Below are 20,500 nucleotides of genomic sequence, written 5' to 3' on the forward strand. Positions count from 1 at the left end.
AGGCATGAAGGACATCAGGCACTTCATCTTCCTTTTGGATTGTCACTGTGTGGGAGGCTTATGCTGCCTCAAATGCCTTCTTTAGCTCTTCAAGCTTTATCAGACCCTTCTGGATCAGGGCTTCGATAATGTCTTTTAACGTGTAGCAGTCCTCTGCGGGGCTGTTTATCCTCCGATGATAAGCACAGTGATTCACATGGGTATCGAGTCCAACTCAATCAGGGAACTTGGTCTCTGGCAGCTCGATCATCTTCTGCTCTAGTAATAATCGGAATAGTGTAAGGACCCATTCCTTCTCAAAGGGGTAGACTTTATTCTTATGCCTAGTCCAATAATCATCTCGATTAAGGTTCGCAGGTGGGGTTACTCGGTTGTATGATTGTTGTTGTCTGCCTTCCTAATGCACTTTCACTATGTTTACCCCTTTGGAGGTCCAAAGTTTGGGAGGGAGCCTTCTTTGGGTCACTTACAGTGACAACAACACTGGTCACTCCTTTTTGTTGGTTGCCCCGGGAGTTGGTCTGAGAATTATCATTGCCCCGGTTGTTCCTTGAGCTTGCAGACTGTTGTCGTGACTCAGTCTGTGATTCGAAGAGGGTAGAACGGATTTTGAGGGAGGGGACCCTTCGAGTAGGGTTCCTCGGCCTTTCTAATTGGCTCCTTAATCAAGATCTACAGTGCTCTGTCTTGCTTGAGCTTGAGACTGCGATAGACCACTCTCAAGAACTAAGACTGGGGTTGGTCGAGGTTGACCTGCCTTCTTAGAGCATGAGAGGGCGGTATCCATGAGATGGGACAGCGAATGTGGACCTTAGACAGGGGCCAGCTTGGGCGTCTGCCTTGGAAGTTGTAAAACTTCATCAATCATCAGCCCTTTGCTCCGAGCTCCATTGTGGGCTTTAGAGGACCTGATGAAGCTAGTTGAGGATGATAATCTTTAGAAAAACCTTCGAGTACCAGGTCTTGAGGTTTTCATCGGGAGAAGAAAGGGCGAAAGAAGAGGGGAGCGGCTCTCAATGATGTATAGGCTAGGAGCAAGCAGTGGGCAGGGAAGGTGGCGTGTGTACGCCCCTTGTAATAGCATTCCAAGTGACTTGGGGGTCAGCCCGAGCTCGAACAAGTGGTCTGGTCTTAGGAGGCTGAGAATTGCAAGCACGTGTCTGTAAGGGAATAGGTGGAAGCCTGCCCCTTACAGGGTGCGAGAGTGTGTGCTGAGTGGGAGGACGAAGGGGTCGTCTCCTGTGTGCTTGAGTTGGCACAGCAATGGCGTTGCCCCGAGCAGTGGGATGCATATCCATGCGCACAGGTTTCGGCCCAAGGAGGCTTAATCCTGAATGCTTACTCAAGGTAGCACAAGGGCTGCCCCGAGGTGTGACTCGAGTGGATGACCCACGAGCCTTAGTGTGTGTGTGTGAGTTGGACGCTACAGGGGTCTCCTCCTCGATGTGTTGAGTCTCTAATCGTAGAGGCTCAAGGTGGTGTAGGAATGTTTGGGGAAGCCTTACAGCGACCCACAGACGCAATGGCAACTTCCTTATCTTTTGCAGAAAGGGACTGGGCACCCTTTCGACGTACCTCGGCAATGCAACCGACATGTGACTTGCAGGTAACAGGGTGCATGATGTGAGTGGTAGGATACGTGCTACCAATGCAGGGCGCCTTGGTGGAAGTTCCACCAGGGCAAAGAGATGGGGAGTTAGAGACCTTTAAGTTCCTCCTCACGCCTATTCTGGTTAAGACCTGGGAGCTAGACATTGGGTCTTTGCTCAAAAGGAAAGTTGAGAACGAAGTTCAAGGAACTTATTCCAAGGGAACACTCGCGAATGCAGAGATGAGGAAATCCTCGATCCAGATGAACGGGCTAAAGAACCTAGAAGCCATATGTGGTGTGTGAAACAAACAAACAAAGGAGAAACTAGCCAAACAAAGACGATTCGACAAAGGGGTAGTAAGTCCTCAGTGGAGTCATCATGCTGGTTAGGTGCCTCGATCTCGCCCTCCAGGTCGGGATGACTTGGTGGCATGCACCTCGGGTTTTCGGAGAACCCGGGACTTTGAGATCGCTCTCTCGAGAACCTTGCTCAAGAGCAAGGGCAGGTATACCAATCAGTGAGAGAGAAATTTAAGGTGGGTACAGGACTTACTCGAGCTGGCTCGCATGAGCACCCTCTTAAATCACGAAGAAAGCCCCCAAGTTCTACAACTTGTTCAGAATCGCCTCCCTTGACCTATACTATCTTGTTTCTGCAATCACACACACACGGTTAATTTACAAGACAAGTAGGCCAAGTGACCCCTCCTTATCTTTGAGCAGATGCACATAGGCATGCACATTCAAAAGAAGAAAAACGGGTAAGAGAATAGATGAAAGAAGAAGAAAGAGATAAAATAGAGGAATGGGGGAGATAAAAATTTGATTAGGTGGCAAGACTAACACAGTAGCTAGACCAGCAAGTGAATGACCTCGCATGGTAGCAAGACGGATACAGTAACTAGACGGGCATAACAGATTTACTACTAGACGATAGAGCGATCATCGACCAGCCTATCAAAGTAGCTCGCCCATCATGGCAGTAAGGCGGGCACAGTAACTAAGACTGGCACAGTGGCAATACTGCTAAACAATGAGACTGCCGTAGTGTTCGACTTAGCCTCCCTTGGTCAGACGAGAAGGAAAGAAGAAGAAGAGAGAGAAGAAAGAGAAAGATAGAGGCGTGCACAGTACTACTGATGTTGTGCATGTGAGAAAAGAAAGGAAAGAGAGAGAGAGGAAAAGAAGAAGAGAGGAGCAGTGACAAAGAAGAAAAGGGGGGACGAAGAAAGAAAGAAGGGAGTGAAGGAAAGAGGGAGAAAAAGAGAGAGAAGAGGAATAGGGATGGTGATGAGCATCACCGTCCTTGATAGAGGAGCATGAGGAGAGAGAAAACAATAATGAGCATCCACCGATCATGACAGAGGAGTGAGAAGAGAGAGAAAATATGGACGGCGATGAGCATCCACATTCCATGATAGAGGAGTGAGAAGAGAGAGAAAACATGGACAGTGATGAGCATCCACCATCCATGATAGAGGAGAGATAAGAGAGAGAAAACATGGACAGCGATGAGCATCTGCTGTCTGTGACAGTAAAGTTAGAAGAGAGAGAAAATATGGACAGTGATGAGCTTCGACTGTTCATGATGTAGGTTAAGAAGAGAGAGAAAATATGGACGGCGATGAGCTTCCGCTGTCCATGACACATGTTAATAGAAGAGAGAGAAAACATGGACGGTGATGAGCATCCACCGTCCATGGCATAGGATTAAGATAATAAAGAGAAAACATAGACGATAATGAGATTCCACTGTCCATGACACAAGATTAAGAGAAGAGAGAGAAAACATGGATGGGATACAGGATTAAGAGAAGAGAGATAAAATATGGACGATGATGAGCATCCACCGTCTATGATAGAGGGGAAGACAAGACAGAGAAAACATAGACGGTGATGAGCATTCACATTCTATGACAAGGGAATGAGAGGGGAGAGGAAATGTGGGTGGCGATGAGCTTCCACCACCCATGACAGAGGATTAAGAAAAGAGAGAAAACATGAACGGTGATGACCATCCGCCGTCCATGACAAAGGGGAAGACAAGGAAACTTTGACAAAGGCTTGGCCCCCCACTCAGGTTAAGGCCTAGCTCACTGTTTCTGTCCCTGATGCAAGAAGACATCATGTCAAGCGATAGGCTCCGCCATGCATGAACATAGAGGAAGGAGAGAGAATAGATAGAGTAAAAAAGAGAGGAAAAAGAAAGGAAAGATAAAGAGAGAGAAGGAAAGTGGATAAAGAAGATCATAGAAGAAAAAGAAAAGAGAGATATAATGAGAGGAGAGAGAAAGAGAGAGATGAAGATGAGGAGAGAGAAAGAGAGAGATGGAGATGAGGAGAGAGAAAGAGAGAGATGAGAAGAGAGAAAAAAAGAGAGATGAAAGGAAGATAGAGAATGATAAGAGGAGGAGAGAGATGAGACTATCGTAGTATCTGACTTAGCCTCCCGTGGTCAAACTAGACGGAAAGAAGAAGAAGAGAGAGAAGACAGAGAAAGGTAGAGGCATGCACAGTACTACTGATGTCGTGCATGTGAGAAAAAGAAAGGAAAGAGAGAGAGATGAAAAGAAGAAGAGAGGAGCAGTGAGAAAGAAGAAAAGGGGGGAAGAATAAAGAAAGAAGGGAGTGAAGGAAATAGGGAGAAAAAGAGAGAGAAGAAGAACATGGATGGTAATAAGCATTCGCCGTCTGTGACAGAGGAGCAAGAGGAGAGAGAAAACATGGACGGCAATGAGCATCCATCGTCCATGACAGAGGAGTGAGAAGAGAGAGAAAACATAGACGACGACGAGCATCTGTCGTCCATGATAGAGGAGTGAGAAGAGAGAGAAAACATGGATGGCGATGAGCATCTGCCGTCAATGACAAAGGAGTGAGAAGAGAGAGAAAATATGGATGGAGATGAGCATCCGATGTCCATGATAGAGGAGTGAGAAGAGAGTGACAATATGGACGGTGATGAGCTTCCGTCGTTCATGATGTAGGATCAAGAAGAGAGAGAAAACATGGATGGTAATGAGCTTCCACCGTCTATGAAATAGGATTAAGAGAAGAGAGAGAAAACATGGATAGTGATGAGCATCCACCGTCCATGACATAAGATTAAGAGAAGAGAGAGAAACATGGACGGCAATGAGCTTCCACCGTCCATGACATAGGATTAAGAGAAGAGAGAAAAAACATGGACAACGATGAGCATCCGTAGTCCATGACACAGGATTAAGAGAAGAGAGAGAAAATAGGGACAACAATGAGCATCCTCTGTTCATGGCAGAGGGGAAGACGAGACAGAGAAAACATGGATGGTGATGAGCATCCATTGTCCATGACAAGGGAATGAGAGGGGAGAGGAAATGTGGGTGGCGATGATCTTTCGCCTCCCATGACAGAGGATTAAGAAAAGAGAGAAGATATGGATGACGATGAGCATCCGCCGTCCATGACAGAGGGGAAGACAAGAAAACTTTGACAAATGCTCGGCCTACCACTCAAGTTAAAGCCTAGTTCACTGTTTGTGTCCCTAAAGCAAGAAGACATCATGTCAGGTGATACGCTCCACCATGCATGAACACAGAGGAAGGAGAGAGAATAGAGAGAGCAAAAAGGAGAGGGAAAATAAAGGAAAGATAAAGAGAGAGAAGGAAAGTGGATAAAGAAGATTCGAGAAGAAAAAGGAAAGAGAGATATAGATGAAAGAAGAGAAAGAGAGAGATGGCGATGAGGAGAGACAAAGATAGATGAGAGGAGAAAGAAAAAGAGAGAGATGAGAGGAGAGATAAAGAGAGAGATGAGATGAAGAGAGAGAAAGAGAGAAATGAGAGGAGGAGAGAGATGAGAGGAAGAGAGAAAGAGATATATGAGAGGAGGAGAGAGAAAATTACCTTCATCAAAGGGTATCATACCTTTTTTTCTCTCTCCTCTCTCTCTATCTCCGAGACGTGCCCACAGGTCTTTTGACAATTGTGTTTAATATGTACTTATAGAATTGGGCCCAAACATGGGTGTATACCTAAAACTACCTAAATTGATGATAATTATAATTTAATTAAAAGAAATTATAAAAATGGGTGCAAAAGGACTGTTTTGCCTCTACCCAACAATACAAAAAATTTCAAAACAGTCCCTGCTGCTGCCTTAGAACTTGCGTGATCTTCCATGGATGATTCAGGGTTGTTCCGGCGTCCATTTGGTTAAAAGATGATTCCTTCCTTGTCGAGATCGGCATGACAATCTATTTGATACCAACTTAGAGCCATGGATTGCAGTTTTAGGCCACGATCACACAACTCGAAATTTGTATATATCTTGAAAACTTTTGATCAACAACGTGCTTGTTCCTTGATGTTTTTCTTTGGTTTCTTCAATGAGTTACACTGAGCATTCCATCATGATCACGTTTCAACAAACACAGCTCGATTTCGTATCCAAACGAAGATTTCATCGTCTTAGGTTTTTATCGGATGTTGAAATTCGATGACCAAAATCATCAGAAAATTTACCACCTTCGTGTGCCAAATCCAACCATTCATCATATGTGGGGATCGAACCAGATATGGCGTCGGACCTTACGTACATAACGTAATTGGTTTCTCATCGATCGGGCATACAAGAGGTGTATTATGGGAGCTCGAGCGAGGTGTGCTGCTACTGAATTTTCTGCAACTATCTTAACGAATCATCAAATTTTCTCTAGTTTTTCTCCCTGTTTGGGTATCATCATAGTTCGTGCCACATATCAAAATGCTCGTCCTGATGAGACGAACATGCTCACCAAATTTCAGAGCGATCCGACTCAAAATGTGTGAGATACAGGTCTTCGAAGTTGCTACTTGGGAATGTAAACACCAGTCTCCTTTAATAGAGATTGGTGCAGGGAGGTAGCACAGAAATAGCGTGTGGCTTACCCTTTTTTAATGTTTTACCCATAATTTTATCCTAAAATGTCTGTTTAAGCCGAAACTTGACCCCTAGGGCTTTTCGACTGTGTCGGATCCAATAGTGGTGGTCCCATAGTTGTTTGATGAATTGAAAATAAATTTCTAGTCACATGGTCCGTTTCAGGGTGCTAAGGACTGATTTTTCTGAAATTGTTTCTTTGTCTACTCTGCCTTAGACATGTCGGATCGAGACGAAACTTAGTCGGTGGCTTTTAGAATTCTTAGGAAGATTCTGATTTATTCAGGGGTAATTCTGAGACTATCCAGAATTCCACTGTATTTCGAGACTTTATTGACTGGCTTCTCTATTATTCTGCAATGGGGACCCAACGTGCTGAAAAGTATGTTCAAATAGCCATATCTGGATATATTTTCCTACAGGTTCATCTGGCTCTTGTGTCATGATAAGGAGCTCTATGGTTTGGACTTCTAATTCGGCTTCATAGAAGTGCTTGTAGAACCGTTGTTTCATTTCTTCCCACGAGTGGATTGAGTTTGGTGGCAGACATGCATACCATTTGAATGCAGGTCCCTCAAGTGTTTTGACAAACTATCGCAGGAGTCATCTAGTGTCTGCAACTGACTCTTTGCATGCGGACGTGAAGTGGGCTATGTGTTGTTGTGGCGACCTTGTGCAGTTGAAGGCCAGCAGTTTCCCTTTCTGGTATCCATAGGGGAAGGGAACTTGGCCGATTGAAGGTGGGTAAGCCTTTTTGTATTGGTGATTCTCGAGCATTTTTGACACCTAAAGGCCTTGGTTACTCTTGTTGATCATCGCTTGGACGTCTTCTTAGACGAAGGTTATTGAGGCGACTTGCGAGACTGCATTATGTTGACCTTGGGAGGAGGCGGTTGGATCGCCATATATTGATGCCTAGCGCATGGGAGGTGGTTGTGCTCGGTTCCTCTTGTCAAGGATATCTCTTAGGATGCTTTCAATGCCCGAAGGTGGATCTTCTTTTTCTGCTTCTTCGTGGTTCACCACCATTATTTTGGCTCGTTCATCGGGGCTCGACGATTAAGCTGGTGGCGTGATCCAGGGCCTTTTGGTGCCTCGATTTGGGACACCAGTTAGAAGTGGTCGAGCTTGTCCTTCTTGAGCCTAAAATCGCCTCATAACCCGTGTGAGCACAGGTTCCGGGCGGCCTGAAAGACGAGGTTTTGTCGAGTGTGGTGCATTGAGGCTTTGGGCCATTGCTTGTCCTTGATGGGTGTGTGACAATCCTGAGAGCGTATCTCTTTAACTTGATGGGGTTCTGCTGAGCTTTGTGAGTCAGGCGGGTTGGACTCGTCTTCGCATATCTTGACGACATGACATTCGATGTCTTCCATCGAGAGAAGGTCTGCACCTTGCAGCCGGTAGAATTGGTTGCTCTTTAGTAGACTTTCTGTGGTTGAGTGTTCAGCTCGTCCCCCTTTTGAGGCTACTTGGGTCAGCCTTGCCCTCTCGTGTCGAGGGAGCGGGTTGGTCTTCGTGGTGGACGATCTCGCTCTTGCTTATCGTGATGGTTGTGTTTCTGAATAAGGGATGAGCTGGCGGGTCGTTTTTAGGCATGGCTTGCCTTGTGTTCTATTTTGGGGGGGGCTCCTGTGAGCATAGCACAAGCGAGGTCGAATGGATAGTGCTCACAGGGAACTTATTCGAAAACCAGGAGGTGGCCGAAACTTGGTCATCGTCTTGGGTTTCTGACATCCTCTTCTTCATGATAGCAGGACGTTCGCCCCTGCACGGGTGTGTGCGAGCTTGGGATTAGCCTAAGTCCAATCCTTTGTGTTGCACAGGACTCAGCATTTGTGGTGCCTACCTGTCTGGTTTGGTGCGCCTTAAGGCCTTCGACATATATGTGCAGGGCTTTTTGTGCCCTTCGAATGATCTAAAGGTCGTGTGCTTTTGTGGGCCTACTGTGTGGATTTGCCCGAGTGGCGTGTTTGTCATAGGGCATGGAGCCGGTCAGCAGACCACGTGTGGTGGACTTGGGTCTGAAGAGACCCAAGGTGGGTGAAGAGATCGAGAAGGGTTGGCCCCTACCCTGACCTGTCATAGCGATGGCTAGACCATCACTTGTGACGAGAGTGTTTGTGAAGGAGGACGGTCTTGTGCTAATGGTGCACGGGATAGACTGTCCTACTTTATGGATGTCAATAGAGGTGGCGGCCCTGTTAGGGTTCACCAAGTGGTGGGGAAATTCACAGTTAGGCCTACAACTGACTAGGTGTCAGTCGTAAACGTGTGGAAGAGCGACCACGGCGCAGTCTTTGTGAGTTCCCTCCGGTCAAAGGGAAGGAAGGAGGGTTGACGTGGATGCCCTCATTCAGTGTTACCATAGATCGGATTATGGTAGCAGAGCTGGTCAACTCACTCGTAGATGAATGAGTCACCGAGATAGGGATGCGAAAGTCTTCGATTTGGAGAAGAGGAGAAGAGTGGGAATCCATCAAGATTTTAGAAAGAGAGGAGAAGAGGATTTTCATCTGAAAACAGTCCGAGCCAACTGTAGGGTGGTGTGTCCCTAGTGGAGTCGCCAGTTGGTCGAGGCCTGATTTTAGCTAGTTCCCTCGTGCAGGGGCACGATGAGAATATCCTCTCTCAAACAACCGCTGAAGGTTAGCACACATGGCGAGTCGGGTGACGCGAGGGCGTTAACTTTCTAGAGTGCAGATAGGCTACCAACAAAGAGAGAAATTTTACGACGAGGAAGGGTTGATTCGCTTACCTTGTCGTTGCAAGTTCGTGGGAGTGGTCTGGGCAGCTTGCCCTCTTAAACCAATTACGAAAGCCCATCCGGCTGTTCACCAGCGCGGTTTGGTCAGGGACTCTCTTCAGACGCTACAACCCTCTTCTCTCCTCTCGAGTCTAAGTTCAGATAAATGTCTTGATTCTTCGTGTGGGGTTGACTTCTTTTTCATTGATCGAATAAAAGAATGAGAAGCTTTGTTGTTCCCGTTGGGCCGTCCAAGCCAGGAAGGGGGATTAGAAATGGATGCGTGTCGATTCGAACCTCTTTTGGCTTCCTTGGACCCACGCAGTCTCGAATGTGAAAGAGATTACGTGTGCAGGAGAAGAAGAGAGAAAGCTTCGAAAGCGATAAACGTTTTCAAGAAGAGGAAAGTGCGTGCTCGCGCGATTGGGGGTATTTTCCTCTCTTGCAAAAGTTTTCTCTCTCCTCTCCTTAGGACGTTAGGGTTAAGAGAAAAGACAAGCAGAATCAAGCGTAATGCCTCTTCTTTATAGAATTGTCATCTCCTTTTACAATTGACTTAAGCCTGTTTATATAGAGTTTTTCACAAAATGGGGTGGATACTCAAAAACTAAGCTTAAATACAATTAAGAGTAATTAAAATAAAGTCTCGAAATTGGGTACAATGACCAAAATTCCCTTGAACTCTTCTGGACATATGACAAACTCGTCCTTCTTTGAGGAGCCCACCGCCATTGCCAAAAACTTGAGAGCTTTTCCCGGGAAACTGCAGCATGAGTTTGGTTGATCTTTTTGTTGTATTCTTGTTGTTTGTTTCCTTGTCATCATTTTAATGTCTTTTGATCGTGTTGCGGCAATCCCTTTTGTGAGGGAAAGAGCCTGGTCAGTTCTGTGGGTTCTTCTGACGACTTTTTTCTTGATTTGCAGCATCTCAATGAATCTGGGAAAGGTTTTTCTTCGAGTGTTTCTCTTTGCAAAAGGTTTTAATCTGTTCAACAGTATTCTTGGGCTTTCAGTGGATCGTCAGAGAAGGGATTTTTGGCGATGGGGATTTTCTAGCTTTTATTGTAGTGACCTTGGGTTTTGTGCCTTTTCCTGTTTTTGCTTTGAATGCTGTCGGTGGTGTTTTGATTGGGTCTTCTTCCTGGAAGCATTCCTTTTCTCGGTATCAGCTTTCGTGTGACCAAGTTCTCTCTGGGAGCGCTAAGATGCCCTTTTGAAGATTCCGACGTCTGTGGATTCGGGTTGTCTTTCTTTCTTCTTGTTGAGGAGACTTGTCTTCGCGACCATTTTGTTTTGGGGAGAGGAACGTTGTTGAAGCTCCATGGGCGTTCGGGGCGTTAGCTACTCTTTTGCTGTAGGGAGGGAGTTGCAAGCTTCGTCGCGGAGTGGCCAGAGATTGCCATGGCTGTCGACTGGTTCGGTGAGGCCGTCCAGCAGAAGGCATGCCTCTGCCCTACTTCGTGATAGTCCAGGCTTAGGGCCGCTGGGTCGACCCATTTGAGCCCGGGCCTATTGGAAGATGACGATGGTCCCTAAGCATGCCTATCTGGCTCCTATACACGTGGTGGCAGGGATAAGGCTTCAACTCTTGTTCGTGTAGGCATCTTTTCTTTGGTCGACTTTATTCGAGGCTTTAATTCTTCCGCAGCTACTGTGTTCCGTGCGGCTATGTCTTGTGCGCCGCAGTGACTGGAATGTAGTCGGCTCCTTCCTTTATTTGATTGAAGGGCTGAGGTGCGTAAAAAATGACGTATAACAAAGACGATCCAAAAAATCCATTGTAGGGTATGTTGCTCACAAATCAAATACCGAAAACTCAATGATCAGGAGCCTCGAATTGTCCTGTGGCAGTGATCATGAGCTAAGTGTACTACACTGAAGAGTATGTTGTAGTGGCGTAGAATGCATTGCTGTTAACAGAGACCCCTAGAAAGTTATTCTGGGGCTCCTTATTTTCGGCCTCCTATTTTGGATCTACTCTTTTGATGAATTTCTGGTTGCCGTAAAAAAACGTTACTACTCTTTTTCTTAAATTAGATGTTTTTGCTTGTTATTGTCACTTGTTTGTCACATCTTTGCACTGCACACTCGATTTTTTACTTATGCACACTACTATCTTTAAAGAACTATTTTTCAAAATTTTGAAAACCTTCAAAACCAGTGTTTCAGTCGTGAGGGCCCCTTGCTATTGGGAGAAGATTTTTTTGGGATTTCACAACTTTAAAATGAGAATTGTGTGTTCAATTTTTTGCCCTAAAGCCTCCTACATACAATAAGACCCTGACTAATTCCTTTAACAGGTGCCCGAGACTTATGTGGGTAGTACCCATTGAGACCTAACAACATTTCGACTTTTTCTTAGTTAGGAACCCTACTTGATTCTTAACCTACCCATAGAAACCATGTCAAAAATTTCAAACCGTTTCATTTCATGTTTTGCCTAGCCTAATTCTAGTTAGGTTTGTTAGGTCCAAGCCTTTAGCTTAGCATAGTTTAGATATCATGTTCAATACCAAACTAAGGTGAGGTCCGATCTAAATACCAACCCAATGACCTCATCCGAGCCTAGGTCCAGGACATTGAGTTCCCTGAGAGGCACCATATTGATGCCCCTCAAACCCATCGTACCCATGTGGGAGACTCTAGTCTCAACCCATGTAGGACCATAGTTAGCAGTCCAGATCTCCATGTTTATAGTCCTTGGGATCATCTTTTAGAAATCATGGATTACAAAGTACACAGGACTATGACACCCTAATAGTTATGGGATTAGGCCAAGGGGCGATCCTCAAAGATATGGGGACTAATTTAAAGTTTAGTCAGCAAGGAAAAAGTTGGTCAAATGTCCAAATCCTTGAAATCCTTAGGTCAGCCGACCTAGGCTAGGATAAACCTAGTGCTTAGTTACAATCCCAACATTCCAAACTTTAACCAATCAACCAGGGGTCAAGTGAGCTGAGGCTCACATAGGCCTATAGAACTTAGTCATGATTCTAATTACCATGGCACTAACTGCTAGGGGAACTGCACCAACCCATGCTAACATCAGTAGGAGTCAGGGTCTCGACCTCGATCTACTCTAGGAAAGGTTTAAAGAGCAAGCGTTTCTATAAGACCTAACTAACTAGACGTAAACTATTCAACCTAGTAAGCATAGGCAAGATAGGCAAGAAGTTTAGACCTTTAGTAATCTTGAGCCAGTCAACTCACATCAAGTAACCTCGAGCGTTCAACACTACTTAGTCAATCAATCCAAGGGCCACCTACTAGGAATAGAGCACTTAGCCAGGGGTCTGGTTCCAATCGTCAACACTTCAGTTCAGGCTCTTTAAGGGCTTAGACCATTTAGTACTAGTCATGGGCTTCCCACTGTTTGGGGTGATCCCAAGTTGTATAAGAATGAATGCGTAAAACAACTCAAGATAACTATAAATAACACTTTGACAGGGTATACCCTTGCACAAAGCTTTGTTTATTTTTAGGTCAACAAGTTCTAAGGTATCTTTATACACCTTGTTAATTGCATTCAATATCTCATGCAATGGAGGAGTGGAAACCCTCTGTTTAATCGCTTGTAGATGGATTAAAAGGGTTTTCTCTAATCTTTACTTTCCTTTTTCTAGTAATTTTCTCTCTTTGTGCACCCCACTTTTGGGTGTTTGCATATGATCTATTTATAGGCATCAAGCGGTTCTTGAGGACAAGTTAATAATTGTGTACGGTAGTTACAATAATGTGTGAGGAGTGGTCCACGTATCTAATTCATGAAATGACACGTGATCCTACGCAATATTCATGTCCTCAAGTGGGTTGTAGAGCGTTTACCCCATCTTGAACGTGTGCTATATCATACCTTATCTTTGAAAATTGTTTTAAATGTCAGGAGTGACCTGAAGAAAAGGGATCGCATTTCATTTTGCCCTTCTGGTTAGTATGAAATAGTTTCATATGGAACGTGTTTCCATTGCTCCAATTGTCATGATGAATTTTTAATTTCATTTTTAGAAGTAGAAGTTAAAAGTGATATTTTGCTAATAATAAATCTTGAGAAGAGGAAAATAAATGAGGAGACCGATGCCATTTATTTTATGCACCAAAGCGCTTAAACAAAAATTTTGATGAGTGCATGAGTTATATAATTATGCACCAAAGCGCAGTATAATGGAGTGTAGATTCACTGGAAAATTTGTTGAAGGGTGAATCAAAGGCCAGTGACATAAACCAGGGGGTCATTATTTTAAAAATTATCCCTAGCTTTTGTTTTTGCCAAATCGTCAAACGTTTTTCATGTGGATCGAATACTTGGTCTCGATCTAACAAGTCATTTGTTTAGATATTATCCCTAGGATTTTAATATTGCCAAATTATAAAACTTTTTTCATGTGGGTTCAATACTTGGACTAGATCTAGTACTTGTTATGCTTGGCCTTATTTTCTCAAGAGTGTTTTTTAACAAAAGTTCAGGCTATGTCAAAAATATACCTAAACAGTTATCCCTCCCCCGGGCCTGAATGGCACATGTGAATGAGAGAGAATGTGTGGCATTCAAAAAGACTAGTAAATGGATAAATGTGGTTTTATAAATATCAAGAACTTTTCTCTTTAGGGAAACGTGATACTAAATTAATTTTTTGCACAATTTCTAGTATCGAGGGAATCGCACAAGCTATGTAAAATAAAAAAATTTCAAAAGACTTACACAATCTTTCTTTTCACCTTAGAAAAATCCCCCACTAACTACAAACTATAAGATCAATCTTTACAATATTCTTCAACAAAAACTATGCTTGTATAATTTGAGTACAACTTTTTACAAATCAAATGAAATAAAATATAAAAAAGTAAAGACTAAGTAATAATATGCATGAGCTTAAAGTATTAAATGGGAAGTCGATTTCTAAATCACCACTGTGTGAATACCGCAACGGTATAATTACAACCCTTGACTATCACTCACTTTCGATAATGCAAGAAGGGTCTGGTTTTGATCTAATATCGGAAAGTAAATGTCTTACCACATGATAGAATAATCTTTATCATAAAAGATTCTTAAAATAGGGTTAATATGGACATAGGATCATAGAGCCAAAATGGGAAGAAAACTGACTCTAAACAAGCTCCAAACAGTGTAGTCTTGGCCGAAGGATTTGGTACAAGGTACTAAACAATTATAATTATAGGGTCAAAGTGGATGAGCTAGGTGCATGGAATAAACTAAATGCTCACTCTTTTTCTAACAGCATAAAGGCACAACAGTTTGCATTTAATGGTTTAGTAAATGAACCAAGGACATACACCACGTCAAACGAGAATTAAATACCAATGTTACAATACTTCATAGCAAGGTAGGAACAATTTACCTCACTATTATGATGAGATTCCAGCATCATTAAACAGTTATAACAGTAGCCTCAATGATTGGGAAGTGTGTGGAATGGAGGTAGACATCATGTGTGAAAGGTACGTAAATCGATAACTCCATTTATAATCTTGGAGATGGAATAATAAAGAGAGTAATAAGAAAGTCCAACAGCCTTGGCTTGAAATAAAAGCAGTAAATATTTGGCATAACAGTAGCCATGACCTGGTGCGTGATGAGGATTGGAACTCTATGCCTTCATTTTTTTTAGTGCATATTTTTGTGGCATTAATTCCCCGATACGAATAATAGAGGAGGCGGTTGCAACTCAAACCTGTACGTGTCAGTCACGTCTATGGACTACAAAAGCCTTACACAAATAAACCTTATTTTGAAGAGCCTTGATAGAGAGGTCATCTCGGTCCCAAATCAGGCATATGAGTCTCCTATGATAATCCAAGGATTCCCTCCAAGTTTTGTCCAATTCGGGCGCAACTAGAGAAAACAGGTACAAAATCAGTTTTTGGCCCAAGCCATTAATATGACTATGGTGCACCATAGGTAGAACTCTACTCTAGAGAACTCTAGTGCCCATGTGATCAACTGCCAATGGATTAAAAAGGCTGAGAACAACTATTTTACCAATTTTCAACTCAATCCAATCTTCTTAGGATGTACGTTCCATAAATGGCAAGATTTTTACTATTCACTTCAACTCATTTGAACCAGTTACTAGTTATAGTAACTGTGTTTCCAAAAAATGAGGCAACTTGTAAAGCATGTTTCTCTCTCGTCTTGGAGTGGATCGACCCCAAATTCGAGTATGTTGTTTCCCTCACCAAAATCGACGATTTGGCAGGTGGCACGCACCATGGGGACTCACGGATAGGGAGCAATCTTAGAGAGAAAGTCTCCAAAAACTATTAAAACGTGGGAAAATTCAGTAGTGAATGTCATCGCTCTAGTGGCCATATCTCAAGATTTCGGACTCCTATGAGCTCAAGGATGGGTCTGTTGTAACATGATTAGAAGGGCTTCATTTTGATACTTATTTTCTTGAAATGGAGGTTGGGAAGGCGTCCAATGAAGGTTCAAAAAAAGGCATACTTTCTGGTCGCCGAAATCACATTTTCTAGTGACCATCCAAATTAAGAAAGTGATCAATCGACACTAAAATTGGGGGATTTTCGTTGCAAAATGGTCACAATGACTTTCCCTTCGATTAGTTATAAAGAACGTGAAAAAAAGGTGAAACGAGCAAAATCGAATAATCAAATTTTCAAGAATAATCGGATTTTGGGATCAACCTCAAAAGTTATATTCAAGCTTAATAATGAATATCAAATCAATCATCTCTAGATGATCATCATTTTTACAGTGTTGGATTGTCCGAAATACCACCATAAGCACTGAAAAGAGCCTCGAGGCATGACTATCACAAGAAGCCCCAACAAGAGGGATGGTTTTGTCCTTTCCAAGATTCTAGCCAAGGACAAATGCTCATTACACACAAAAAGGAGATTGATTATTTTATTCACTTTTAACATTATTTTTAGCAATTTTATTGTCTTTTGGTCATCGACCCTTGTTTTGTGGAGATCATATATAAATCCTTTTACATCATTTGTAACACTAAGTTGAAAATAAGGAAGAGTTGCTTAGAGTTGTGAGCATTTTCTTGTGAGATTGCCTTTATTTTTAATTCAAAAGAGAAGAGAGAGGGAATACTTTGGCATTGAAAGGAATACAATTGTACTCCCAAACTCCCACACCCTAAACTTCCAACCCTCCAACTTTTTACTTCCATACTCCCTACTCCCCACATCACACCACACCTTATACCCTAGACTACCCATCTCAACCCATTCTACCCTAGTCTTCACTTAAACCTACCATACACCCTAGTCCTCATCATACCATGCACTATAAATCATCTATATTAACCCATACACCCTAGACTACTTATCTTAATATATACACCCTAGCCCTACTTATCCCCACCAACCATACACCATAGTCCACCTAGGTCCATTCAAATCCAACCTTGTATTCTAACCTTCTACCTTTCAAGAGCACTTCAAGGACCGTTTGGAGCACACCTAGTCGCCGAGTCCAAGCCTTCAGCCCACTTGTTAGGTACTCTGTCATTTTCTCTCTCCTCTCTTTCTTCTTATTTTTCGTTCTTTCATTTTCTTCTTTCTTCTTTTATCTTCTTCTCCTTTCCCCTCTTTTCCTCTCTTTCTTTCTCTCTTTCTCACCTCTCTGAGGATCAACGGCTGGGCCGCTCAACTCTCTCTTCCTCTCTCTCTTTCCCTCTCTTTCTCTCTCTCTCAACCTCAAAGAGCTAGGTGATTGGGCTGCCCAGCTCCCTCTTCCTCCCTCTTTTTCCCTCTCTCTCTCTCTTTTCCTTTCTTTCTCTCTCCTTCTCACCCTCTCTCTCTTTCCACTATCCCTCTCCTTCTCAGCCTCTCTCTCTCTTTCCACTATCCCTCTCTCCCCTCTCAAAAAGAAGGTGGCTGGGGTGCCTCCCCCTTTTTTTTCTCTCTTTCTCCTCCTCATCTCCCCTATCTCTCTCTGTTCCCAAGAGTGAGGTAGCTAAGCTACCCCAATTGTCTCTCACTCTCTTTCTCCCTTCCTACCTCTCCTTTTCTCAATCTCTTCTACTCTCTTTCTTTCTACTCTCTCTTCTTCTTCCCTCTCTCTCTTTTACTTCTCTTTATCTTCTTTATTTTCTTTCGGCTTTATTTTAAATATGCTTTATTGAGGAGATCCGCACATTAGGCCGACTTTGGAGTTTTCTAGCGCCCAAGAAGTTTGCATCTCTTGCTGTGTTTCCGGGGTATTAGGCTTAGGCCTAGTACCTTTTTTGGGTCAACTGTTTTGGAGAAGCAACTCCGAAAGGCTATAGAATCATAGAGTGCCCCTCTTCCCCCTCATTCTTATCTCCTCTTTCTTTCCCCTCTTCCCCCTCATTCTTATCTCCTCTTTCTTTCCCCTCTTCCCCCTCATTCTTATCTCCTCTTTCTTTCCCCTCTTCTCCTACATTCTTTGAGGAGGTCCATGCACTAGACCGACCTTAGGGCTTTCTAGTACCCAAGAAGTTTGTGTCTTTTACCGTGCCTCCGGGGTATTAGGCTTATGCCTTGTACCTTTCTCCCGCTTCGAAACCCAGCTCCAGCACTCCGTACTCAAAATCTCGATCGGAACTTGTTTCCTACTTTTTGGGAGCTCACTCCTATTTTTAGAATTCTTGATCCCGTTCACAATGGAGCTCACTCCCTATACTGCACGAAATTTTAGGATCTCGTTCCTGAATCAATTAGATCCCTACTCCCAAAGTTTTAGGAGCACGATCCCTACATTTCCGCAACTCCATCCCTATTTTCCCAAAACATCTTAAAAGAAACTTCTTAAATAAAATTAAATTTTAAAATAAAATAATTATATTTCAAGCCAAATTTTCATAAGAGTGGAGTTCTGCGATGGGACCGTGGACTAATCATGCACAGGATGCGATCCTTCCTTGAATGGAGCTAGATCCTTTCCAAATAGGAACACGGTCATTCTTAAATAGGGGTGCGATCCTGATGTTGATGGGAGCACGATCCTAATGAATAGGGGAACATGATCCCATTTGACATAGAAATCGTTCCCGTTAAATAGGGATCTCGATCCCGATGTATTGGGAACACGCTCCCTGTTCATACGAGATCTCGATCTGCTACTTTTACCCTCATCGAAACCCACTCCTCGAGCTCCGAAGCTTTGGGCAGAAGTCGCTCCGACGCTCCCGCTCCCAAAATTGGAGCCGTTCCAGCTCCCGCTCCCGATAACTATGCTTTCAACTATATCCTTTTAGGCCTAACCCCTTTCCCTTTTTGAGTCTTCCACTTGAACAAACTTGTGCCTTCTAATAAGTGTTGTTTTAAGTTTGCACCGCACATGGTCAACCCACCTAAATCTACTTTATCTCATCTTATCGCCTATTGGGGCCACACTTAAGTTATCCTAAATGTATTTATTTCGAAAATTCTATCCCTTATCTCGACCTCGATAGGTGTCAATATAAAGAAGAAAATAAATAAATCTTAAAAAAATAGTATATCTTGTAACAAATTATCTAGACTGTCTATTTTCAAGATTTTCAAGTCTTCATTTATTTTCTTGATCTACACTGTTTTTTAAGTATTAAATTTCATAGTTGGGGTTGCACATGGATTTTTAAGCTATTGTAAGATTTCTGACACCTGAACAACATCTTCCAACAAAACTTAGAGGCACACTTTACTTGTATAGTATAAGGTGACCTCACCCACATGGCCATATCAGAAACATACTATCCAACAACAAAATATCGGACTTACTTAATCATGTAGCCAATTCTGCATAAACAAGTGCTTGAATTAATGAGTCAGGCCGAGTACTCAACCCATGCCCGATCCGAATACTTGGTGCGAGTAGGGCCGATTACTATAACAGCAAAAAATGTTTAAAAAATGTAAAATTTTTAAAAATAGGAAAAACATGGTTAAAGTAAAATTAAACAAAACACATCTAAATGATGTTTGAAAAGTAGTGAAAATTGGATTTTAAAAAATTCAATTTGTGACCAAGGGTATTTTCAAAATAATCCAAAAAGAAGGAAAAATGAAAATAAGTATTCATGACCTTGTACTTCCGATCTTTGCCTAAATGATAGAACACATAAAAAAATTTACAAATAGATTTCTTATTTAGTTGAATTTTTTTATAATTTTTTTTAAAATCTCAGAGTCACCAGACTTGCCCGAGGTCAAACACCGGAACAGACAACAGCGTAACGCTGCTTACCTGGAGTGTAAACAGACTTGAACTTTGTGCTAGTTTCTCTCTCTCTGCATGATCCTTGAATGCCTGGAGTATACATAGACTTGAACTTTATGCTAACTTCATTTTCCTGAAAGTACTCTATATATATATATATATATATAGACTTGAACTTTGCGCTAACTTCCTGGCTGATATGAAAACAGAACCGAGAAGCAAAAAGGAAGAGTGATTGCAGTTTGCATTTGAGCAGCTGCATCGTAACCTTCCAACAAGAATCACAAAAGTTTTAACTCCTGGTTAAGTTGTGACCATGGTTGGTTCAGAGTTCAGACCTCGTAAAAGCTCGCAGATAAGATGCAGTTCCTACAAATAACAGTACGAGGCACGAATTTTCCTCTTTCTTTATAGGAGCAGGGAATCATGCCCATAAAGTAGCAGAGTTTTCTTTTTTTTTCTTTTTGAAAATAAGTAGCAGAGGTTATTAAATAAGAAAGAAAGCAAAGAAATCATTGATGAGAAGCAGCCCCAAACAAAACATTAATTCAATTACAAAACATGATAAAAAAATCATTGATGAGAAGCAGACCCCAAACAAAACATTAATTCAATTACAAAACATGATAAAAAAAGGAGACCGCAAAAACTGGCATTTGATTCCCATAGTACCTTACAAATAGATCACATTAACTTCAAAACGAATCTCCATAAATATCAATTAAGTAATACATTATCTAACACTTGATGGATGTCAATAAAATGAAATATTAAGATCATAAATTAATTAATTTGGATTAGAGATGTATTCTAGGGCAAATTGCATGAACACGTGCACCTGCACGCAGAAGGATATCCAGAAGTATCATAGGTAACAGTCATTCTATTATGTAAAGTTTATATAAGGAAGGATATCCAGAAGTATCATAGGTAACAGTCATTCTATTATGTAAAGTTTATGTAAGGAAGGATATCCAGAAGTATCATCGGTAACAGTCATTCTATTATGTAAAGTTTATATAAGGATGCAACCTTATAATGTAGAACTACGGATGCACCTCAAAAATCCATCGGAAAAAGTAGTTTTAATGTTGAAAATCCCTTT

The sequence above is a fragment of the Amborella trichopoda genome, chromosome 12 (assembly GCF_054954075.1).
Source record: "Amborella trichopoda isolate Santa Cruz 75 chromosome 12, AtrichopodaSantaCruz75HAP2 v2.0, whole genome shotgun sequence".
Taxonomy (NCBI): domain Eukaryota; kingdom Viridiplantae; phylum Streptophyta; class Magnoliopsida; order Amborellales; family Amborellaceae; genus Amborella; species Amborella trichopoda.